General features: G+C 39.4%; 1 protein-coding gene across 5 annotated transcripts in view; it reads right to left on the bottom strand.

Annotated features, from left to right (window-relative positions):
* Window positions 1-12,084, bottom strand: part of PLPPR1 (phospholipid phosphatase related 1) — a 327,234-nt gene that overhangs the window by 32,189 nt on the left and 282,961 nt on the right. The window lies entirely within an intron of this gene.

Below are 12,084 nucleotides of genomic sequence, written 5' to 3'. Positions count from 1 at the left end.
CTGAGAACCACCAACAAAGAATAAAAAGTTACTAATTACCATCATCTATTGAAAACTATGTGTCAGGCACTTCATCATAGTATTTTTCATGCTTATAAGATTCCTAGTATAAGTATTATTATCCTTGCTTTGCTGGGGAAGATAGAACATTCAGGACCTTCCAAAGCATACAATTGGCATGTGGGGGCACTGGGATTGGCATCCAGGACAACTAAATTCTCAAGTCCACACTTTCCACCACATCACATGCCATTTTTATTTTCCTAGTCCCAATTTCAACATTTTCCCAGAAGAATGTGATCCTATAGATGTTCTTCTTTGCTATGTACATGCTTATGGTGTTAGATAAACTTTATCAATACGTTAAGAATTCCCATTCCTTATATTCCTTCCGTCATTATGGAATAGATGGATGAAGGTGGCAACATCATGAATGGCACAGGGTGTGGAAATGAAACGATAAAATTATAAAATTGGAACCATTTACAGATATTTTCCCTTTTATGATCTAGGACGCCAAAGGTCTCAGCGCTTGGCCACACACAGTCAGTGTTGGAGGCAGCACTAGAATGTGGCCTTTACACATAATTCCATGCACAAGTGTTATCCTGATTGTACAAATGTAACACCTGAGGCACAGAGGGATTCAATAATTTGTCTAAGGTCAGAGCTAGTAAGTCACAAACCCTGGCTCTGAAGCCAAGAAGACCTGGCTCCATGGTCTTCATCTCGACTGCTTACACTTTTACTAAGTAGTGACTCAATAAAAATATTTGTTGCATCTGTGTTTAATATTGAGAACAGAAAACAAAACAAGTTAAGCGTAATATGCTTTAAATACTGAAAAACTCAGATGCTATTAAAGTACAAGACAGAATGGTGTTGTGGAAATAGCACTAGAGGAAAGTCAGAAGGAGGTGGGAAGTTGGCAGGAGTAGACAGTATTTGGGGTCAGACAGGCACACAATGGGATGTATCACTTTGGCAGGTGGCGTCGAAGTATGGTTGTTCCGAGTTAAAAATATTTTGTGCCTAATGTCCCTTGGAATTAACAACGAGATGATGCTCTGTCATGTACAAATATCTGAATAGCTTTAAGAACTCAGCCCTCCTTCTTTTCTAGTAAGACCTATCTCTGCTAAAATAAGGTGCCAAAGGGTTTTGTTTGTCCTTACTGTACGTGATGGAAGCGTATTGTTGGTTTTTTATCTTAGTGAACAGATGGGGATGGATTCATGCATGCTTGGATACATGAAACAGTATTTCCTTGAGGGAGTTTTCTCTGATTCCACAGACTAGCTCAGGCATTCTTGTTATACGTGAATTTCTTACCTTGCGTTTCTCTTTTCTATTTCTTATCAGAAACGGTTACATATGATTACTGTTGTTCTTTGTTATGGGATGTCCTGGTATTCTTGGTTACTATCCCCTCCCTACGGCATCCCCCGGCTTAGCCCAGTGTAAGGTACATCATAGTTATTCAATGTTGAATGAAGCACACCAGATTAAGGAAGGTCTTTTGGAACACAGGTGTAATGAGGTGGACTATAAAGAACAAAAAATAATTTCTATTATTTATCCTTCTGGACCCAGTGAAAATGTCACTACCCTCCCCAAAGCCTTTACCAGATCCCCTCGGGAAAAGAGAGACCCTGTCTTGTCATTGCTCCCACAACATGTTATACAGATCTCTCTCTTGACATCTACCCACTTAACTGCAATTATTGTTTGTGTGTCCCTCTTCATTTGACTACAATATTCTTATGGGAAGGACTTGTGCCATTCCTTGTATGGTGCTTAGAACAAGGTCTGGTAGGCTCAATTAATACTTGTTGAATAAACAAAAGATTGAATCTTTAGAGGACCTACTTCTAGGTAGAATCTGACCTTATAGACTCTGACCTCTGACCTTTATTTCTCTGAAGATGAACACTGCAGGAAATTGACAATATGGACCAGAAAACACACAATTCTTGGTGTATTGTTTAAGAATAAATGAAAACTGTGGACCAAGTAATACAAAGTGAATTATCTCTTCTAAACTAAATTCATCATATCCTCATTTTGCATTCAACAGTTTTGGAGAGGGAGAACCCACTCTGCCAGGAATTGTTTTAGCACTGGAGGCATAGCCGTGAACAGATGTCGTGTGTGTGTGTGTGTGTGTGTGTGTGTGTGTGTGTGTGTAGGGAGGGCAAAAAAACTGAATAAATACATCATGTAATGTCATTAAATGACATATGGTTACAAAGTAAATGAGGGAAATGGGATGGGGGGTGATAAACACATAAGGACAAATATGAAAAGAAATAAGCATTGCTTGCCTTAACCATTTCAGAAGCCCAAAGCATTCTTACTCTACAGGAAAGAGATGTGCACATTCTAGAAATTCTCCATTTAGTGAAACTTTCCACTACTCACACAAGAGGGAAAAGGAGGCAAAAAATATGTGTAAACATCTACACACAACCTATTCTTGTTAAAAATACACACGTGCATACCCATATACCCACACAAAAATCTCAACAAAATCACTACAAGTCATGTCAGACCAAACAGAACTTGTCATGCGAAAGGGTACAGGGCCCAAATAAATCCACAAGTAAATCCTAAGACTCTCATGTCAAAGGTAATAATTAGTACAAGGTTTGTTACTATTGGCTGGCAATATTCAAATTCCAATTGAGGTATGAAGCATAAAAGAAAAAGAAGTCAGAGCAAGGATATCTACCAACTTATATACCCAGTTCAGACAATGCTTGGAATATATTAAGTGATGATAAATATTCACATAAGGAAGAGAGGAAGAAAGTGAGGGAGGAAGGGGGTCATTTTATAACTGAAATAGGAAGATATTTCTGGTTGTCAGTAAAGACTGTGATGGACATAAAGGTTGCTGAAGAAACAATCCAGTTCTCAGACTCCACTGAGTGCGCTGAAGGAAGTGCATTTTTCTGCATTTTACTGACCACACACAGGGTCAGTATGCTGTGACCCTGGTGCTATTTGTCCATTTATTGGGTCCCATAATCTCATATAGGGCCTGATTATGCTTGGAGAGAGAGGGGGAGAGAGAGAGAGAGAGAGAGAGAGAATTCTGCTTGATAAGGGAAGGGGTCTCTCTTCTTTCCTGCCAGGCCTCCAGCCCACATTGAGTGCCATTTTGTACATTGTGGCAGATTTAGGACTCTGGTTTTGGCAATGGCTGGGTTCCCCCATCTGTGTCTTTGCCACACACACTCTGCCTCTATCTACCCCTCTGTTCAGAGAGTAAATGGGACATGTGGGACTCACCATGTGCTTGTCCCTGGCTGCCCTATTACGGTCTTTCTGATTGTTGGCTAACAAACATCGTATCACTCACAGCAAATGAGAACACCCTCTGGTGAGAAATGACCAAGGCCAAACTCTAGATCTGGAAATGAATGAACTGCACGTGAATTCCATTGGTGCATTTCTTATCCCTTAGCTCTGCCAGCTACAACCCCACATGACATAAGACATTTAGATAATAGTAAGTATACTTTAAGTAATGAGGATAACTGTTCTAGCTTGATAAAGTTGTATTTCAGATATAAAAACCCAAATGGCAAAGAAATAAACAAATAATCCTGGAATATGGTGCATCAGTTGGGTGTGTTATCTCTTAGACCTCGTTTCTTCACAATGTTTCACAGAAGATCTGGTAAGTGATAAATAAAGGATATCAACACACAGTATTTAGGGGACAGTTTTCAGATTTCAAAATATAAACAGTTTGCAGAAAAAAGTCACTGGAAGATGTATGACAATCTCATATTGTAAGGGGGTTTCACTGCACGTTATATGTGGTTGTCACTAAAAAGGGCATCTAGAACTGCAATATATGTTTTGGGTGCACACATATCTAGTTGTAGCTCTGGTACTTGGCAAGATCAAAGCCATTGCTGTTTCTTGAATGTGGGCTGTAAAGCTGAAAACCCAGCTCTCTCCATTTTTGATGTGTAATTGGGGGGCAAGTAATAATTGAAACTTTCTGAGCCCCAGTTTTTCTTTTTTTTTTTATGATTTTGAATATGAGGGTAATAGCTATATCAGCAAATAGTTGAGAGTATTAAAAAATGTATGTTAAAGCATCTATAGGTACTCAAGGAATGTTTGTTGTTTTTACTTCCTGGTCTATCTAAGGCCAGAATGTTGAGATTGATTTAAAAAGAATCATTGTCTCTGACTTCGGCTCAGATCATGATCTTGTGGTTCGTGAGTTCGAGCCCCGTGTCGGGCTCTGTGCTGGCAGCTTGGAGCCTGGAGCCTGCTGAGATTCTGTGTCTTCCTCTCTCTCTGGCTCATCCCGGCTTGCACTCTATCTCTCAAAAATAAATAAACATTAAAAAAAATAATAAATCATTGTCTCTAGTCCTGGAGTAAGCAAACATGGTATGATTCTATCTCTGCTCTGTCCCTGACCAGGTATTTGATCTTGAACCAGTCGCTTGACCTCTCTGGGCCTCAGTTTCTCATCTGTTGAACAAGAAGACCTCTAACATGCTTTTCCAGCTCCAACATCTTTGCCTTTACGACAGGAACTAACAAGAGAGTGCTGATTAAGGGAAACTGAAATCATATAATTGGGCTTCAATCTCAATTCATTTGGTTAAACTCTCCACTTTTAAAATCCTATGGGACTCTGCTCTCACCAAGTAATCTACCCTTAAGCAAAATGGATGCAACCTACTTCAGAGTCATCATGTTGCCTGATATCTCTGTCACTTGGGTTCCTGAAGAATAACAGAGACTGGTGGCCCCCTCTCTGGGATTTCTGTGGAGGACACTCTGAGGAAGAAGAGAGGGTTCTTTGCTTACTTCCCAATATTAGTGTCTAAATAGCTTCAGGGCTTTCACTCCCAGGGATTTTTAAGATGCTCCCAACATTCTCCTGAGAGGCTTCCATAGTCATGAGCATTTCCAAGAAAGGGAGACATGCTTTTGCAGTAGATTTTGTTTAGTGACCCAGGAAATTTAAAATGCACAGATTGTGCTGCCAGCCCTGACTGCCAATGTCTTTACATTCTGCTCTAATCCTCCCCAACAAGGGCCATCTATCGACAACCCAGATCTGCGGGGGCATCCTGGTCCTTTCAAATGCTGAGCCCTGGTTGGTTCAAGAGCTCTAGCTTTCTGCTTTCTTACATCCAAGTGTAGGTAAGAAATTCAGCCCTAGACACTTCCTATGCCTTTTAAAGATCAAAGCTTCATTAGAATTAAGGTCATTTGCATGATGGCATTTTGAAAATTGTTCAACTGGGATAATAAGTGTTTATAGATTGGAGCCTCCCTACTGGTGTTAATCCAGGGACCAACTACCCAACTACCCATTTAGAAGGCAGGCTTCAGTTGACACTTGTTATAAAATACCATGTTATGTTATATGACACATGTTATAGTATACCAAGGTGGTATGCTACATTTCTAAAGCATAGTAGTCTCTTATGCCTTTTTTCCTGGACAGTGGAAATAAGAGAAACTGGAATTTATAGTGGGTTAGGTAAAATACTGCTCTCAATAAAAAGTAAAATGCATTGTGATACTAACTGAATTGACCAGCATATATTTTTAGGCAAACAGTCTTTTCAAGAAGCAAATTATCAAAGCTCCTTAACACAATCATCACCAATCATTGGAAGGGACATCTCAAAGAGAGTAAGCAAATAGCTCGCTGGGATGACATCAGGAGAAGAAATAATCTGTTAAAGAATTGAGAGCACTCACATTCAGCATAGACAGAAGATGGGGAAATGAATTTTTTATTAAAAAAAATCCACAACAATTAATGGGTATATCTATAAACCTTTCCCAGAAAAAAATGTAATTGTAAAGACTAAGTACATTAGCTTCAGCAATAACAAAATGAAGGACTCATGGTAAAAAACAAACAAAAAAGAAGTCACGTTATAATATACAAAGGGAAAAAGATGTGAATTATAAAGTGTTAAAAGGGGCTTCAACAGACGAGATTGTTCAGAGCCTGGAAGAGGCAGATTATGAGGCACTGCAAGGTCCCACAATGTCTCTTTTGCTTCAGCAGCTGCGTCCCACGCCAGTCAGCCAACAGACTTGCATTTAGTGAGAGCCCACTCTGTTCCACACTGTGCTTTGGGCTTTTATATTCACTCCAAGAGTTTAGGGTCCGGAAACCTCCCAAATGAAGATTCACAATTTCCTCCAAATTGTGCCCTTCTATCAAATTGTGTTTGTCTCTTCCTTTTCCTAGGAAATTCTAGACTAGTCTTATGTATGTGTGCGTGCACACTTGCATGCAAACTGCGAGCTGTTTCCATTCTCTCGGGCTAGGCGTCAAATGTTCTGCAGCTTCAATACTAAATACTCCCCTGTCACTTTGTTGTGAGGCCAAGGAAAGTGTTTAATAGCCATTTCCTCATGCCTTGTGGTACTGGGGCTGAGGTAAAATAAAAGTAAATCAGATTCTCCACTGAGTTAAATCCTCTTATCCAAACAGGCTCCCTGCCCTTAACTCTGAGCATACAAGTTTATTTAGGAGGCCAGAGGCAGTAGTCATCCAGGGTTTCCACACTGGTTAGAATGCACCCTGCAGATCTCTCGGAAGTGTGGGCTACCACTTTTGGCTAAACAGTTCTGGACATAATAAATTGCCCAAGCTCTAACCTTTCCTGAAGATCTGAGACAGCACTGGCCTGTCCCTGTACAGTTTATCCCATGTGGCCTCGCCTCAACATGATGCTGATCTCTTCTGACAGCAGAGCACAAAAGGAGAAATAGGAAATGACAGGTCAAACACTCGGCAGAGTCTTTTCCCTTGTGCATTTCTTGTGTGTCCCTGTAGTCGTGAGTGGGATTGTTAATGTCCAGACACACAGAAGTGTAAGGTGCTAGGTTTTTCTAAGGCTAATGTGTTTCAGAATGCACAGAAAACCAAGGACAAGTCCAGGTTGAGCTACTTTTTTGAAAATTGCCATTAGTTAATGTCACACAAGTCACCCCAGCGGGATCTTGCCTTTTTTCTACTCCAGTGAAAACAGGAAATGGATTTAAGGAGGAATAAACAACAGAAACTCTATGCAGTTCTGTGAAACACCTGACCAGGCACAGAGTATAAAACCAAACTCCAGAAAGAAAGGTGAGATTTGGGGATTGGGAATCTGACTTGTGGAGCTTTCCAATCAGAATGCTTTTTTTTTTTTTAAGCTTTCATGGAATATTAGATCTAGAAAGATCTCGGAGATCACTAGCCTAACCCCTCCTTTTATTTACAGATGAGAAATCCAACCCACAGAGGGAACATGATGTACCAGAGGCCACACAATTATTGGAGGCAAAGCCATGACTGGGATTCTTGCCTCTCCTGACATATGAAACCTGAGATAGGAGGACTCTGCAGTGTGAAGGGAATGAAGGATGTGCACTCAGAAGCAGGGGCTGTGCTGCGTTTGACACTTGGGATCTTGATCCCAGTGGCCCAACAAAGGCTGCTCTCGGACAAGCCATACCTCCCTAGAATGGGACAGAAGAAATGAACACAGTTCCTTCCTCCCAGAAAAATTTTCTGAACATCAGAAGAGCTCTGTTTTCTAAGAATAGAAACCTTAGAGGACCTTTTTTTCAGGTCTTAGGGGAACACCCAGCACTGTCAGCAGGGTTCCGAGGCCACAGGGCTCTCTGCCATTAACCTGTCAACTGTAATCAGTTTTGGCTCCTAGCAGTGACCCTCATTTGGGAGGAAAATAAAAGTGGAACCAAATGGGTGGCTATCTGTCCAGTAACATACAGAACTAGCTGGAACTTCAGCAAATTAATTTGGCTAAGTCTCAAGGTTCTCAACTCAAAAATGAAGGGAATTTGAACCACACCCTTTCTCTATGTTCTTTGGGATGTCTCTTTTCTATTTCACTGGGATGCTGGGAGGATAATTAGGCAAGACTACAGAATATAATAAATTAAAAGATGTCATTCTTGCCAAAATGAACAAATCAGGAGACTATAGATGCTGGAGAGGATGTGGAGAAATGGGAACCCTCTTGCACTGTTGGTGGGAATGCAAATTGGTGCAGCCACTCTGGAAAGCAGTGTGGAGGTTCCTCAGAAAATTAAAAATAGACCTACCCTATGACCCAGCAATAGCACTGCTAGGAATTTATCCAAGGGATACAGGAGTACTGATGCATAGGGGCACTTGTACCCCAATGTTTATAGCAGCACTCTCAACAATAGCCAAATTATGGAAAGAGCCTAAATGGCCATCAACTGATGAATGGATAAAGAAATTGTGGTTTATATACACAATGGAATACTACGTGGCAATGAGAAAGAATGAAATATGGCCTTTTGTAGCAACGTGGATGGAACTGGAGAGTGTGATGCTAAGTGAAATAAGCCATACAGAGAAAGACAGATACCATATGTTTTCACTCTTATGTGGATCCTGAGAAACTTAACAGAAACCCATGGGGGAAGGGAAGGAAAAAAAAAAAAAAAAGAGGTTAGAGTGGGAGAGAGCCAAAGCTTAAGAGACTGTTAAAAACTGAGAACAAACTGAGGGTTGATGGGGTGTGGGAGGGAGGGGAGGGTGGGGGATGGGTATTGAGGAGGGCACCTTTTGGGATGAGCACTGGGTGTTGTATGGAAACCAATTTGACAATAAATTTCATATATTAAAAAAAAAAGATGTCATTCTTATAATCATCATTTATGGAATATTCCTCAGCTTGTATCTTAGGGACCTGCTAGCATTACTGGTCACATTTTTCACCCAGAGAAGCAAAGAAATGGAAAGTGTTCCATACTTGAGAGCTAGAATAGAGCTGTAGGTTAGGTTCTTAGTCCTTAGCTCACTGTTTATTTACCATACCCCTTGACTTTGTCATTTGGGGAAAAGGAACAGTTTCTGCTGAAAACCTTAAAATCAAAGAGGTATCATTTTTGCCCAGAGAGAGGAGAAAGTTCTCCACAAAGTTCTGTTTTCCTATTTTTGTTTTTTGTTTTTGTTTTTGGCCATGTGTGTTTTTGTTCATTAGAGTTGCCATTTTGAAGTCTTATTAAAAATTGGCCTTTTCATAGTGTTTGCCAGAAGAACGGGAGTATATAATGTTTTAAAAATGTATCTTTTGATTTGAAAATACTATACATTCATGTAGAATCTGGAAAGCAACATATAAAAGTATAAAAGGGAAGAAAAAAATTAACTGTACCATTAGCACTCATAGATAATAACTGTACATTTTTAGTTTAGTTTATTTAGTAGTTTAGTTTAGTTCTTACTAGTCTTTTTCTATATAACTTTGGGATTATACTTGCAACATACACACAAGGTATCTTCTTGGAGTCATTAAATGTTCAGACCCACAGACAACCACATGCTACATTTGGCATTGGTCTACTTGGAAGGAACCATAGCTCGCCAGCAGGGAAACATCACGTGCTCCTTTCCAGCACGTGTCCTCACAGTGGTCCAGCAGAGCAGTATAGCTCAGGTGCAAGAGATCATAGACATATCAGAGGATGAAGGAGCCACTGTGGCTTAAAAGCCTCATGCCCTGTAGGAGTCAGCATATGGTGCAGCAACTCCACAGACATAGCTTCCAAGGTCCCAGAGTCATTGCACTTAGAAGTCATAGCATGGCACCTCCTCGGGTAATTATAGTTCTCAGAGTTCAGATGCAATTCACCAATCAGGGGTTAATTTGGCCTAGCAACACAGTTGATACATACCACCTTTTTCCTTTTTCTAGGGAAATAGACTCAGAAAATTAAGATATGGTCAGATTCTCTTGTGAAAGGGAGAAAGATTTTATACGCAATAGTATATACAATTTTTTTAGCCCTTAAAAAAAAATCTTAACATTAAATCAAAAACATGTTTCATTGCTACTAAAGGTGTTTCAAAAACACGACTGCCTCACAATGTATTTATACAAGCCCCTAGTACTGTGTATTTAGCTAGTTCCAAGTTTTTCACGGAAACTATTGCCTAAATGAACATCCCCAAAACACAAATCCTTGTATTTATATAAAACTGATCATTTCCTTAACATAAATTCAGGGAATGGAATTACTGGCTGAGTCTGAAGTTTATCAACTCTTAATACATCTTTGACAAGCTACTCTTTAAAAGAAAATAGCAGTCTACACTTCAACTAGAACTGTATGAAAGTATCTACACCTTCAGCAACATGGCTCTCTGTCTTTAAAACATTTGGAAAATTTATAGGGGAAAATGCTGTACTTGTAAAAACTACTTTTCTTTGGATAATTGATGAGTTTAGAAATGTTTAAAAAAAAAAAAAGAAATGTTTACATGCACAGTCATTGTTTTGTTAATTGTCTATTCTTGCCCTTTCCCATTTTTATTTTGGGAAGCTCATTTTCTTAAGTATTAAGGATATTTACATTTGAGTCCTATATGCTGTAAACTTTTTGCAGTCTTTACTTTTTCTTTTGTTAGAAATGCTCATTTCTAGGTAGACAAATCTATCAATCTTTTTCTATATGCTTGCATGGTTAAGCGGCCGACTTCGGCTCAGGTCATGATCTCGTGGTCTGTGAGTTCCAGCCCAGCGTCAGGCTCTGTGCTGACAGCTCAGAGCCTGGAGCCTGTTTCAGATTCTGTGTCTCCCTCTCTCTGACCCTCCCCTGTTCATGCTCTGTCTCTCCCTGTCTCAAAAATAAATAAAAAAACGTTTAAAAAAAAAAAAAGAAAGTGAGATTGTTTTTGCTATTGGGGGTGCTTTTGTGGGTGTGCATGCACACTTTCTAAGTGTTTAAAATCCATATTTTCTTGCTTTGTAATGTGCACTAAAAAGCTTTTTGTTTATTTTTAGGGCCTGGAACATTTTATAGAATTAGGACTTTTCCATTCCTTGAAAGTTTGAAGGAATTTATACTACAGCTATGTGTCCTCAGTATATTTTGTGAGATAAATATTAGACATGTTTAAAAAGTTTATTCTATCTTTATTCACTATTCGGATTTTCTACATCTTTTTAGGGCATTGTTAGTAAATTACCTTTTCATAAAATATTACCAATTTTATTGAGGTGCAAGCACTTACTGGCACAGAATTGTAAATACAATTCAAATAAAAATACCATATAGACTTCTATAGGTTTATGTATTTTTCCTTATATGTATGTGTTTTAACTTTTTTTTTCTTTTTACTCCTGCCTTTCTTATATTAGACTATCTAGGGGGTTGCACATTCTACTTTTCTAAGAATTAGCTCCTGATCTTATTTATTATTCTATTGTTTTCTGATTCACTAATTTACTAATTTTTTTGACCATAATTTTTAATAATAATCTGTCTCCCTTTCTTTACTTAGTTTTTTTTTTTTTATGACAAAAACTGTAATTCCAAGAAGTCATTACAGGAGAGCCTAGGCAATGGTATATCCTGGGACTAGGGAGAAGAGAGGAAAATAAGTTAAGTCAACGGATCACTTAGCGTCATGTCTGAATACACAAGAACATGATATGCTTCTGAGACAGAAAGAAACCAGGATGTGATTCTAGATGAAGCTGCGGTTCCAGGGTTTCCAAGTGGAATCTCATTCCCTTTATGTAGAGGAAGTTGCTCTGTGATCCTGAAGATGATGAAGAACAGTTTCCAGCCAGGCTCTTTGCTCCCCTATGTCTAAACACTTAGTACATGCTAGGCACTGTGCCGAGTCATTTGTACGAACCATCTCATTCAAGTCTCATGACAACTCTATGAAATAGGGAGTCATATTATCCCTATGTTTCATGGTGGGGGGTGGGGTGGGGTGGCCAATAGAGTGACTCGCCCAAAGTCACATAGACAGGATGTGAATCCAGCTGTGTCAGACTGCAGAGCTTGCGTTTTTAACCACTCTGATACACCACAATTTTATTACCCCTGACCTTAATTGCAACAGCATGGTCTTATCATTTAAGGGAGGGTTTGCTGAGCCTAGGATCAATGATCAAAACGAACTTAAAGTCTATGACTCATTATACCCATATTATTTCTTCTCAAAATCCCATCTATTTCTCACCTTAAAGCAAGCAGATCACTTGCATAGAAAACAATACTTGAACTGAACGTCTGAGCGGT

This window comes from Panthera onca, chromosome D4 (assembly GCF_046562875.1).
Source record: "Panthera onca isolate mPanOnc1 chromosome D4, mPanOnc1 haplotype 2, whole genome shotgun sequence".
NCBI classification, from domain to species: Eukaryota; Metazoa; Chordata; class Mammalia; order Carnivora; family Felidae; genus Panthera; species Panthera onca.
The sequence above is the reverse complement of the archived record's forward strand: the minus strand, read 5'-3'. Positions and strand labels throughout refer to the sequence as shown.